The sequence below is a fragment of the Peromyscus californicus genome, unplaced genomic scaffold (genome assembly GCF_007827085.1).
Source record: "Peromyscus californicus insignis strain IS unplaced genomic scaffold, ASM782708v3 Scaffold_7__1_contigs__length_154581171, whole genome shotgun sequence".
NCBI lineage: Eukaryota > Metazoa > Chordata > Mammalia > Rodentia > Cricetidae > Peromyscus > Peromyscus californicus.
Genome location: NW_026294595.1, coordinates 43,936,499 through 43,950,340, shown reverse-complemented (window position 1 = coordinate 43,950,340; position 13,842 = coordinate 43,936,499). Strand labels below are relative to the sequence as shown.

At 39.6% G+C, this 13,842-nt stretch overlaps 1 protein-coding gene across 4 annotated transcripts in view; it reads left to right on the top strand.

The window, feature by feature from the left end:
* The first annotated feature begins 431 nt into the window (after positions 1–431).
* Positions 432–13,842, top strand: part of Scn7a (sodium voltage-gated channel alpha subunit 7) — a 78,400-nt gene continuing 64,989 nt past the window's right edge. For 2 of the 4 annotated variants that reach the window (XM_052725231.1, XM_052725232.1), the window contains exon 1: positions 719–1,140. The gene's annotated coding sequence lies outside the window, so the exon portion shown is untranslated. Of the gene's footprint in view, positions 677–718; positions 1,141–13,842 lie in introns of those variants that run through there. The other 2 variants (XM_052725234.1, XM_052725233.1) reach the window with 2 other exon arrangements.

Sequence of the window (13,842 nt, the reverse complement as noted above, 5' to 3'; positions counted from 1 at the left end):
TCTATGTTGTGTTAAAATCTTCCCATGTCCATCTAGTACAGAAATCTAGTACATCATCCCTACATCCCTCAAACAAAGATGTTAGAGCATGCCAGTTTTTTAAAACACAGATAAAAGTTTCCTCTGTACCTCATATTCCACTAGCCAGAGTGGGACACAAATACACAATGCACTTATAGTTTTCCAATCAAGTCTTTCTTAAGCAGCTGCCCACCTGCACAGAACAGCAGCCACAGCAATGTGCAGGTTTCCATGCTGAAGGCTGGCAGTCTGTCACAGGCTGACACTTAGTCCATATGCTCTTTTGGGCAATCAGAGCAAGGAAGGGAAAGCTTCCCGAAGATCAGGGTCTTGAGTTTGCTGTCCTCCTCCTCCTCTTCCCTCTCCTCCCCCTTTTCACACACTCCACTGGCACAGAAGCACAAGTTAGCCACACCCTGCTCTTGCTCTTCTCCCAGGCTTTGGACCCTTCACTCCTTCAAGTCCTTGCCCAGCTTTTTATCTCTCTCTCTTCACTAAATCCCAATCCCACTTGTCTGACTGGCTCCTTCCCTGGCAGCAGGAGGATGAAAAGCCACTGCTGAAGCTGTTATTGCCTCTGCAGCTGGGTCTCTGTCAATATCGCCCGCCCACGCTTATCTGGCTTCTGGAGTCACAGGCCGGCCTGGCGAGGAGGGTGGGGGAGTGGCCAAGAGAAGGGAGGGAGGGAGGGAGGCAAAGGACACAAAAACAGCTACTAGGCTTGCTGGGCATCAGTCTGCAGGTGGTCTCTGGGGCTGTGGCTGGGGAACCACGCAGGTGGCTGAGTGTCTAGCTGGCAGCAGCTGGGGAGAGCAAGCACAGCATAACAACCTTCTCCTGAGCAGGGAGCTGAGAAGAAAGAGAAGCCCAAGAGAGCAAAGCGCTCTCAGGAGCCTTGCTTCTGGGGCTCTTGCTGGGCTTTCAGTGAAGACTATCATTTGGCAGCAAGTAAGTGCATTTTTTTTTCTTGTAGTGACAATCTCACGATGAGGATAGCTCATGCTGGGTCCAGCTTTTCCTTCCCACTCCACTCACCCCACCCTCTGATCCATCTTTGGAAAACACTGTTTGAGAACCAGGAAGAACATTAAGATCAGGACCTGAACTAACAGCTGCAAGGTGGGTGTTTGCTCTGCATATGTGGTTAGTTACCTCACCTAACCAGGTAAGCTGAAGTCAAGAGATGCTCTGTTACTGTAAAATGTCTACAACCCCCTAGATGGTGATGGTTAGAATAGATGGAGCAAGAGGTTATGTGAGTCGTAACTATACTGTTAAGGAGTTCGGTCTCTGTGTTTTGGCTAATTTTGTGCCTTCAAGAGTAGAACTTTTGATGTGATAACATCAGTATTGAAGCAGAGGAAGAATGTTATTGGAAATGATGTCTTTATTTTGAACAGCCTGAGTTTGGGATATTTAGTTCAACATGGTTTATGTTATGTTTGTTCTATTATTCGGTCTCCCAAGCACATTCTTTCTAGCATCTGTTTTTCTTTTAGAGTTGGTGGTGCTGTTCTGGTCATGGTATCCAAGACTTAGGACACTGTCAGATCAGTGCCGATGCTGAACCCATGCAGAAGTCTCAGCTGATGGACGCTGTCAACGTGCCATGTGGATATTGGCTAGGAAAATCTGAAATAGAATATGGCCGTGTTTTGGTGGGCAAATGGGGAGAATTTGGGGCACGGCAGAAGGGATCTGCTGTGGAGTGATCAGAGTCCTGGCTCCTTGCCTGCCATGGCTAGCCCTAAGGAGCTATAGTCAGCTGCTACTTTTGTAAGTAACACAGCCAAGGCCCAGGAGGAGCACTGGCCTTCTGCCTCTTCCTTTATGCTTCCTCCACTCACTTTACAACTGACATCCTACTTTCATATTATAAATAATAATTTCCTGAGTTATTGGGCTGTCTCATAATAGAACTAGAATCTCAATCATAATATTTTGGCATTTAGAATTATAAAACTTTATTTTCATTTTGCATAAAAAAGTTAATTACTAATATTTAACTTGATTGCAATTTGTTCCTCTGATTTGTAAATGATACATTACAAATTCCTGTTAAGGACTAATAAAGACAATATGGATTGTTTTAGGGAAGCAATTGTTTGTGTGACTGTTGGTTACACAAGGAGTTTATCTGTGTTTTTCTTGACTTTGGTCAGTGCATCTCATTTGAAGTGTAGTACTGTGGCAAAAAGGAGCCTTTGGACAAGTTTATTATAACCTGTAATAGTCCATCCTTTGAAAATCTTTGCCAGTCATATTCTGATACCCTTGAGGATTCTGTAAATATGTTTTACACTTTTTCTCTTTTCACTTTAAAATTTTGCTTTTGCTGTGTGCTTTAGCTTTCTGATTTAATACCATCAAAAATAGTAAATAGGTGGTTGGGACTTTATTTGCTATAGCTATTAATATGTGTGTAATCAAGTTTAGGCATAAAAACTCTCAGGTATAGAAATCCATTAAGTCTTGCAGTACACCAAGGGGTACCATGAGCCTCCCCTTTACTTATGGATGTGTTTAAAATAATAGAAGTAACTGACATTGGTCAGAAGACTCTGGAAAAGAGGCTAGCAAGCCTTAGATAACATAATGAGGACCTGTACACTAGTGCTGCTCATCAGTCTCACCTGGAGAACTGGTGCAAGAACTAAACACTTGGCATCTGGACATTCTGTCTCCTGGTTCTTATGTGGTAAAGACATGGGAAAGGTAACCGATACAGGCTGTGATTGAATTTGCCAAAATGAGGCAAAGTCAAGTCTCATCAGACTAGAAATGTAGACTCAATCCTTTACCCAACATTTCCTTGGATAAGAATTAGGCTAATGTTCCCAACTCTAGACCTCACTGGAATAAGCTTTGCATGGCAGAACAGTACTCAGAGATTCACTCACAAGTTTCTAGCCACTACTTATACTTTTACTTCAAGGATTATGGTAGAAACATCAGTGCAAAAGAGACCTTTTAAAAACATTTTTAATTTTTGAAATTGTAACACAATTACATACTTTTACCCTCTGTTTACCCCATTTTTTACAGTATTACCTTTTTTCCCACCCCATTGCTCTCTCAGAAATTCATGGCTTCTATTTCTTTAATTATTGTTATTTTGGGGGAGTCTGGCCTTTTATTTCCACAAGCTAATATCAATGTTGACCAATTTGAGACTATCTACAACCCCTACCCACCTCTGCTCTCTATCCACAAAGATGCCGTCTTTCCTCACATAAGATGAATTTGTAGAAACAGACATCATTTTCTTTGCCTTATTCTACTCTTCTCTTCTGTATCTCCTTGGTGGTATGCTAACAGCTTAGAAAAATCCCACCTCCTTGCCTGGTGGTGATGGTGCACACCTTTAATCCCAACACTCAAGAGGCAGAGGCAGGCAGATCTCTTTGAGTTCGAGGCCAGCCTGGTCTACAAAGAGAGTTCCAGGAAAGGCGCAAAGCTACACAGAGAAACCCTGTCTTGAAAAAAAAAAAGAAAGAAAGAAAAGAAAAATCCCACCTCCCAAACACTGCAAGATGGAGCCTTTGGCTTTGAAGAGAATGCTTTCATGTGATAGTCGCTGTGGATATTTCTTAATTGTGTTATTTATATCTCTTGACCTAGTTAAAATTCTGTTCTCCTCGTATTGATTTGGCCTTTGATTCTTTCCTTATAAACCAGGATCCATCTTGTTGTACTACCCTACTATACAAAGCAACTGGGTCTCACTGTTCTTGGTTCAGCTTGCCTGACTGAGTTCAGTCTGCTGAAGATGGCTGAGAATAACCAGGCATAGCTCCACATCAGAGTCAGGTATCGATCTCTCTCTTTAGGTATCAAAGATCTTGTTTGAAAGAAGAGCTGAAGTTAGGGTCCTATTATAGAAATTCAAATTTGAGATGTCTATAATTAGTACATTTGTTTTTAGCCTAGAACATTAGATGCTGATTCTTTGGGGACCATAGTCCCTGAATGGATAAATTGTGTCCAGTAGAATCTTGTATCCTTTGTACTTTAAACACAGAGACTGAAGCTTCTAGTTCAGCACCATTTCCCTCCCAGTCCTCTCAGCATCCACATGGCCTGAACCACTAATTACAGGTTACAACTTTGGCTCTGGTCCATAGCTTCTATCTTCTCTTGACTGTATAGCTCATTGTTGGTCATGTTTTGCCCAGTGCAAAGTGATATTAAAAACTAATTCATGGTCGTTCGCCAAAATTGTTTTAAACATTACTCTGTTGTTGCTCTCCAATCTGAGAAGGGGTAGGCATCCATTGTGTTTAGTTTTTCACATCTGAAAACATAGAGTGGCTTTTGGGGACTCTGGGATCCTAGAAAATCAGACAGACTACAGGCTGTGAAAAGAAGTAAAGAGGCAATTCCGAAAGTCCTTCAGGCCTTCAGGAAATGTCATAATTCTGCATTTAAAAAGAGCATTTCGTAGATCTAGTGGCATCTTAAACTGTTGTCCAAAAGGCCTTAGGATTGCTGGGGACTGTGCGAGCTATATTCATTACTGGATTCCCTTTGTATTTCTCTAACAGCGACAAGAATGCATTCCTCCCCTTTGAGGTTGCAAATGGCCCCTAGCCAGCTTCTTCTGGTCAAGGGTCTGACAGGCTAGGCTTGTAAGAATATTTCATTTTGAAAGCTTTTGGCTTTTTCCCCAGCATGCTTGTTTTGTAGACCAGACAAGCCCAGTATGAGAGTTTTTACCATCTCAGTAGGAGACTTTAGGGGCCTTGTAATTGGCATCGAAAAGTTCAAGTGGACATTGGTCAAGTGAAGCAGCATTCATTCTGGTGCCCAGAGTCCTGCCATAATTCTGCTGTCTGGATAGTAATGAAAGTTCACCGTGTTGAAACCCACCTTTTTCCAGACTTAATATCCTGTGTATCATTCCAGGCATTCAAATTCATATTGAATTTTCATTGGATTTTTTTTTGAAAAATAAAGTTAGTTTTTTTGACAATTTCATAAATATATAAGGTGCATTTGGAGAATATTCACCTTCCTTTACACTCTCTTATTCTCCTCCTTTCTCCATCAATTCTCACTCATCCTTGCAAGTCTCCTTTCCATTGTTATGTCCGTGTGTGTGTTTTGACTCACAAATTTAACCAAGATTTTGTCTATAAGGAAGGGTGTGAGGCAATCTGTTAAAGAGTATGGTGGACTCACCAGTAGCTGCGTAGCTGGGGAAAGATAGGAAGACTTCCCCTTTTCCCAGCATCTATCAGCACCCAATAGTTTCCTAGCTACAATAGTGTCTTTCTTCACATAGAATTAGCTTGTCGAAATAATTCTCATTTTCTCTGTCTTAGTCCACTTCTGTATTTCTTGGGTGATGCAATATCAGCTAAGAAAAACCTCACATCCCCAGCAATGAATGATGGCTCCTTTGAGGTTGAAGAGAATGTTTTCATCTGGTGGATGAAACATCCAAGACTGAATGTTGAAAGGCTCTATCTTGTGAATTCCAGTGCAGGAAACCATCCTAGCTGTGCGTTCATAATTTCAGTGACTCCTCATAACCATACAGTGTCTTACATTCCTGTTCTACATTGTCAGGCTCCAACATTCTACTTGTCCCTTCTACAATGTTCCCTGAGCTTTGGAGGGGGTGATATAGATGCTTTATTTAGTCACTTATTCTCAAGTGACACAGAGTGCATTTAAGGTAGTATAGCCATAGATAGTCATCATTTATTTACTTATTCCCTGCATCTTGACCATCCATGGGTCTCTGTATTCATTGTTATTTGCTGGAAAAACAAGCCAGTTCTCTGATCAAGGGTGAGAGTAGCATCTATTGATAGTCACAAAAATCAATATTTAGAAAGTTCTACATCATATATTTTTTACTATTAGCAAACACTAGTAGTAAGTGACCTCCTAGGGTATATGATCTCCCCAGTGGCCAAGGGGCTTTCTAGTATCAGATATGCATTCCCTCCCATGGGACAATCCTCCAGTCTAATCATACGGGGATGGTTACTCTGGAATAGTCTCCAGTATTGCACCAGTAGGTCGATCTTGCCAGTTAGGTCAGTATTATAGCCTTCAAAGCCTACCACTAGGAAAGACTACTGTATTAGGGTAACAATTGCTGTGAAGAAACACCATGACTCTTACAAAAACTGTTATAAAAAGAAAACATTTAATTGGGATGGCTTACATTTTCAGAGGTTTAGTCCATTATTATCATGATGTGACATGATGGTATGCAGGTAGACATGGTGTTGGAGCTGAGAGTTCTACATCGTGATAGGTAGGCAACAGAAATGGTCTGAGACACTGGGTGACTTCAGCATATATGAGACCCCAAAGCCTGCTTCCACAGTGACACATTTCCTCCAACAAGACCACACCTGCTCCAACAAAGCCACACCTCCTAATAGTGCCACTCTCTTTGGGGGGCCATTTTCTTTCATACTACCACGATTCCTAATGACTTTCTCTCCCAGCCGCCTATATAGTACCTTCTATGTAGCAGAGAGGAAGCTTCCAGTTCATTTTGATCTTGATTTCTCTGTGTCCTACAACCAAAGTATGTATTGTTTTACAATAGGCTCCTACCATGTAGTTCTAGTGGGCAGCCAAGAGGAACAGTACAGTCTGTGTTGTTTGGGGCTTTCTGGGGCCTTTCTGAGCAATAGTTCTTAGGGTAGTGTCCCACACCTGGCACTGGTAGTGATCTCAAGACTCTGTCCTGTGTCTGCTCTTATAATTAACTTGACTCTGCCACTCAGAATGTGGGTGACATTAATCCCTCCTCCCTCAGTACAAGACATACTCAAAGACCATCAATCCTGGTTATAAAATTGAGACATGAGAGCTGGACAGTGTCGTCCCACACCTTTAATCCCAGCACTCATGAGGCAGAGGCGGGCGAATCTCTGTGAGTTTGAGGACATTCTGGTCTATAGAGTGAGTTCCAGGACAGCCAAGGCTACACAGAGAAACACTGTCTTGGAAAACACAAACAAACAAAAAAATTGAGGCATTAAAAAAATCTAGTATGTTAGACTCAAGATGAAATTTGTCCCTTAAAACTGTGATGGAATCTGTACTTTAGATTTTGCTAACACTCCTTCACATACTAGGTCATTATCTGTAGTTTATAATTCATAGGAAAGACTGAATTATAATCAAACAAAAATGGAAGTATTTATAACTGAATTTTATATGTAAATTTTCTTCCTCTTTAGGCTGAAATTTATGTATTTGCTTTATCCACTCTTCTGTTGATAGATACTGAGGTTGCTTCTATATCATTAATGTGGTAAACAATCAAATAGTTAATATGTTCATGCTGACAATTTCTTAAAAATTCTGATTTCAGTTCTTACATGCACGTATTCATTACAATGTGGATGAATCTGGATGAATATTATGCAGCATTAACTTATAACTAATAGAAAACAAATGTATTTACCTTGGCATTCATAGAAGATTGGTCCCAGGATTCCCTTGTGGATACCAAAATCTGTAGAATTTTATGTTTTTTATATCAAGTCGTGTAATGTTTTCATTTATGCATGCATCTCTTCCCATCTATATTAACTCATCCCTAGACTGCCTACAACGTATAATATAATGCTTTACTGTTCATAGCATAATGAGAAGAAAATATTTAGATATGTTCAGGAAATTACAGTGCTTTTTTATGAATGGTTTTTCTCTGTTCTTGGTTGAATCTCTAAATGTGCAACACATGGGTAGTAAGGATCAGCTGTATTTCAGGATCATATATGTAAATTTTTTTCTTTTTATTGAAAATGGACTTTTTTTCTCATACAATAATCCTTATTACTGTTTTTCATTCCTCCACTCCTCCCAGTTCCTTCCCCCCTCTGCTCCCATACAGATCTGCCCCTTTTTCTGTCTCTCATTAGAAAACAAACAAGTTTCTAAGGGGTAATAATAAAATAAAAAATAGGAAGATAATGTAGAATTTAAAATAGACTGACTTTTAGATATAGAGAGGAATATGATGATCACCTAAGGATGGGATTGGTGGAATGCAAGAGATAACGCTGGCCAAAGCATTCAAAATTTCAGTAAGGTACGAAGAATGTTTCAAAGGTTTGCCTACAGAAATTGTAATCAACAATATTTGTGTACATGCATTTCAAAATTGCTAAAAGACTATATGATAAATATTCTCCCTACTAATAGCACCTATGAGAGGTGGTGGATATGTTACTTAGCTTGACTTAATCATTACAGAATATATTCTGTGACAAGCATTGCATTGTGCTCCTAAAATTAAAGTTAATAAAATGTAAGATAAACTTTAAAAAAATATTAAAGTACACTTACATAATTCAGAAAGTTGTTTATTTATATTTTAATTTCCCAAGATGACACTTCCTAAGAGTGTGTTGGCTGGTGGGAGAGCTGGTTCCGCTTCACAGGATAGGCCCACAGCACTGCCCTGTATGTGGTGATGTCAGCACAAGAGAACTAGCCCTGCCTTGTTCTGGCCACTGCATGGATCTCCTCACCTAATGGCTTCTTAGGCTCCTCCCCTAATGGTGGGGGAGAAAGACTTATCCTCCCTTGGGGCACTGGCCACTAGAAATTTGGTCATGTTCCAGTGAGTATAAGGACAACTCAAACTGGACTTTGCTGGGGGGAGGGGGAAACAGAAGAATGGGGGTGGACCTGAGAAGACTGGGAGGCAAGCGCAATCAGGAAGCATGATGTGAGATTCCCAAATAATCAATAAAAATGGGGGTGAGGTGGGTGTTGGCAGAAATGTTAGAGTGAGCTAGAATTGGTGGTTATACTGAAGAGTAGACTCGAAAGCCAAAACTAATTGACCTGGTTACAGAACAGCTGCAAAGAGCTTAAGTCCCAAGACAACACGGCAAAGTCCATAGGTCAGGATTAACTGTCTGTGAGTGACAAGTTACAGACTGGGCATCCAATACCTGCAATAACCAATCCAGAGTCAATGCAAAGGAGAGCACCAAAGAGATTAAAGCAAGGAAGAATTTCAGATGGCTGCCAAAATCTAGATAGACTTGAGTTATCTCAATCCAGTTACCCTTTAGCCTCAAAATTTCACTGTATGACATTTCAATGTCTGAATGGTGACAATCCATACTGACTGCAAATTATGTTACCCTAAAGAAAAAAGACATTTATACTCTGATCTCAAGTGTATCAGAGTGGCCATACCTTCATATGTCAGTCAATCAAAGATTGTTCACTGAAATAAGTCTCCATTATGTCTTTATAGAGTTTCACCATTACAATTATTGCTTATGCTAATTTTATTCAGGCTTCTCAGAATCTTATTAGCTTCAATCACTTTTCCTTGTAAGCATTTGCTTTCAAAAATCAATGATTATATATTTCATAGAGTCCCATTTAAAAGATAAAAGAAAGATCAGTGCACTGAATAAGATCACTTTGCTATACTCTGTGGAGAAAATAGATTCTAGTCAGAGAGATTTGAGAGGAAAGAATGTATCAGAGGGTTCAGCTGTGAGTCATCCTAGAATGCAACAAAGATGAAATATAAGCTACGATGCATCTACTAAGTGCAGTGAGGCAGCCACAACCAAAGATGTCAGTCTAAATTGACCATTAAATGGATAAATTGATTAGCAGTTAGCTTCCTGTATCTCGAATATTCATCTCCTCTTCAATGTTGGCTTCCCTCTGCCTTTTACCTATGCCGGTGTCTGGAGTAAATCTTATTTACCATATTATGGTAGACTTATAATTCTCATGGTTTTAAAAGCAATTATTTCAATGGCACTGGTGTAATAGCCCATGTCTGATGTCGAACACTACTCATTCAAAATAGTCTGACAACTATTAAATGAGAAATAGTTTCATACTATTATGTCTGCATGAAATTGGCATCTGAGCTGCTACCTTTACTTGAAGGATCTACTGTAATAAATTTTTGGTTTTCTTTTTCCATATTCTTCATTTATGTGATCCTTTTCTGTGCTCCATATCCTTATTTGCTAAGCTAAAAGTTTTGGGGAGTTTACTGGAAATGTTCATATGTACATCCATATACGGATGTATACAGGTGATATCTATTAAAACTCTCTGTCAAAACTAATCTACACATTTGTTTCTTCATAAATTCCCCTAACTCCCATAAAGCATGCTGATAATTATTTACAACCAGTAGATTAAATACCCTCAAATAGGAGTAATCATGAAGAGGCATTGGGTGGTAACCTAAAATCTCTGGAGAATTTGGCTGCTCTGCTTGGCTGCAGCCTTGCAAATTCTGCTCTAGATGTGGAACTGGAAAATAGGGGCAAAACTGGGAATAGGAATAAGAAAACAACATTGACTATGACATCCCATTTTTTCATGTCCTTCGTTATTTTTTAAAGGTTTATTTATTCGTTATGTATACAGTGTTCTGCCTACATGCGAGAAGAAGATACCAGATCAAATTATTGATGGTTGTAAACCACTGTGTGGTTGCTGGGGATTGAACTCAGGACCTCTGGAAGAGCAGCTAATGCTCTTAACTTCTGAGCCATCTCTTCAGCCTGCCCTTCATTATTTCTAAGAGGATGAAACAGCAGTTGTGGACAGAGAATGGTACTGAAGTAGGTTTAACCTTGTGAGCTGAGTTTGGAGAAGCCTATCATTGGCTCAGTGATTGAGTGGCCATGTAATGAAAGAGGATGTTGTTGATAGCTTTCTTCCACAGCTGGTGTACACTCAAACTATCTCTAGCTACTGAGAAATTTTGACTGTCCTATTTGAAGGTAAGATGGGACACCCTAGAAAGAAGAGGAGAGAATAGAAGGAAAAAGATAAAGTGATTACCAACTAGGCAAGTATTAGGCATGGGATAAGATGGAGGTTCCCATGTATTTAATTTTAAACTCAGGGGCTTTAGTATCCAAGGTCTTCTGTTACCAGACTACCACCCTGACCAGGTCATCACCAACCCAGAACTCAGAGGAGGAGGAGAAACTGTGCAGCTGAGGGTAAGGGGATGCCTAAAGAAGAGAAAGGAGTGTGAATGTTCTGGATAAGCAGGTGTTCTTAAGCAGTTATTTCTTTCACTGACATTGGTTTATGGTTGATCCCTCTTATGTTTATTGAGATTAAAACAGAAGACAAAAAAGAAATCTAATGTAGTATGTGCCATAGAGATATATGAAGATGTTTAAGTAGAGCACGGCTATTAATGTATCTTTCTGTCTTCAGTATGCATCAGATTCACCTCATGGGGCTGCACCTCAGATCTTCTGAGGTTCTCTGGTTTGGACCACTGTTTCTCCATTCTTGAGAGATAGGCCATGGAGAATTCTGATGTACTGCCAAGAACTAATATTCTCTTCAGCAATGTTGATAGGACTTTCTCACTCCACAGTGTACAAATCAATTGTTGAAACTCCCATTTTGTCCTCTCAGAGACTACAGGCTTCCTGAAATGCAAATCAGAATCCTTACATCAATTTCCCCTCCCAGGGTCAAGCACACTGATGAAGGTTTTGTGTTCATGTCAAGCGAACATGGGCAGAGCAGATATTAGAGGTTTAGGTTTGGGCTTACATAAAAACTATATCAAGCTCATCAGTCTGGTCATTGGTTCAGAAGACAAGTTTAGAGCCTATGTACTTACTTCCTCTACTGAGAAGCTAAGCATCACTGAAGGGCCAGGGAAATCTAGCAAGAGTAAAGATACCAGGAAGATACACATACTGAGCTGCTCATGAGAGCTTCTCAGGCACTCTAGAGATATTTCTAGTTCTGGAGTTTCTTTTTCCACAGACATCAGTCAGGCCATTCATCTCAGAGGAGTCAGTTGTACTAAGATTGCAAGAGCCAAATTAAAGAGTCTGGTTGCCTGATGGAGACACCTTCATCTCCATGTGAGGAGTGACAGGGTACTTTTTCTGTAACTTGTTTGTTTCCAATATTATCATAATCCAGGAATTTTGGGTGAAGGATCTGACAGAATGGATCTATCAGAATTCTAAGACAACCCTGATTCTTTGCAACTTAATCATTTTGATGAGGTAACAAGGGATGACCCAGAAATCCTAATGATTTCACCATGCATTGGAAGTATTTAGAACATCTGGAGAAATAAGATAAAGTAAGTAATTTAAAATACTGGGTTAAACTACTTTTCAGGATCCCTAGAAGGGAATGAAAGACCATTGATACTTGGAAAGATTAAGTATGATGGGAACATTTAAGGCAGAACCAGATATACATTGTAAACTTAATAGATAAATTTCTCTGTTGTTTTATCACAGTCATAGGTCATAATGGCATTTCTTGGGAGACCCTTGAGAGGACTTTATTGAACTCTGACCTGCATCTCTTCCTGCTGTTGAATCCTACTAGGCTCTTCTTACACTTTTTGGCTCTTGCAATTTTGAAATCACAGAGGTTTCATTGTTGTTCTTACTATCTGATGCTGTCTACTTGTAAGCTTATGATGACCACTGTGTCACTTTTCACATCAGAAAGGCATTGATTAATTTATTGTACAAGGCTACAGTTCAGTTTGACCACTGAAACAATCCAGGTTCATGAGCATTTGGAATAATTTTGGTCTCTTCTTCTTGAAGTCTTAATCATTTTCAAGGATAAGCGAGGTAAAAGTTGGTTCTGATTTGTTTAAGAGTCTGTATTCCATTCTCCTTAAATTATGGACTTTCTTTATTCTATATTAGCAAAACTAGTGTGTGATACTGTGTTTAGCATCTTATACTTGTATGTTCTATGAATGAGGATACAAAGCAAAGCACCTAGTGTACACAAATCAAAACACTGTATTGCATTCATTAAGCATGTACAAACATTGGGTATAATTAAAAAACAAAATATATAAAAGATTACTCTATGGTTAGTTTTAGTGTCACTTAGGACTATTAAATGGATGAACAGTCTTTTGAAAGACTGGTGTAACATGAATCTTAAAAGGTTTTATTAATAAAAAAACAAACCCGGAGCCAGGTATTGGGGTGAACGCTGAAAGATCAGAGAAACAAAAGAAACCACAGCTAACTTCACCTCGATAACTTCTCAGCTGATCCTGTTTCCTCAAACTGAAAGCCTCTGAGTCCGCATCCAAATGGCTCTCAGCTGAACTGCTGCTTAAAAGCCTGAAAGCTTAACCAGCTCTAGCTCCTGGTTTTCACGCCTTATATACCTCTGTGCTTTCTGACATCACTTCCTAGGAATAAAGTCGTGTGTCACCATGCCTGGCTGTTTCCAGTGTGGCTTTGAACTCACAGAGATCCAGATGGATCTCTGCCTCCAGAAGGCTAGGATTAAAGGTGTGTGTGTGCCACCATTTTCTGGCCTCTAGTGGTTGTTCTGTTCTCTGACCCCAGATAAGTTTATTAGGATGCACAATATATTTATGTGACACAATATCACCATAGGCTGTGAAAAACTTTAATGTATCCAAAAAAAGTTACAGTATAATAATAAAAGATAAGGGACAAACATGGAAGCAAACACATGTAATTACAGCCGTATGGAGCCTAAAATAGAAATATTTCAATTTCAAGGTCAACCTGGGCTACTTAGTAAAAACTTGTGCAAACATTTCGTTCTTTAAATTGAGTAAGACTCTATTGTAGACACTTTCCTTTCTCTCCAAATGTTCTCTATAAGATGTCCTATTTCAACAATGTTTTCCAAAATGTTAGAATAAGGTAAGGCGAGAGAAATAAAGAATAACAGATTCAAGCAATCTGGAAATATGAAGCCAGCAAATGTGAACCACATTTGGTCCCAGTGTGATTAGGTTAATTATTGTCCAGAAAGTTAAGTTTCAAGCATTAACAAAAATTTGCTGAA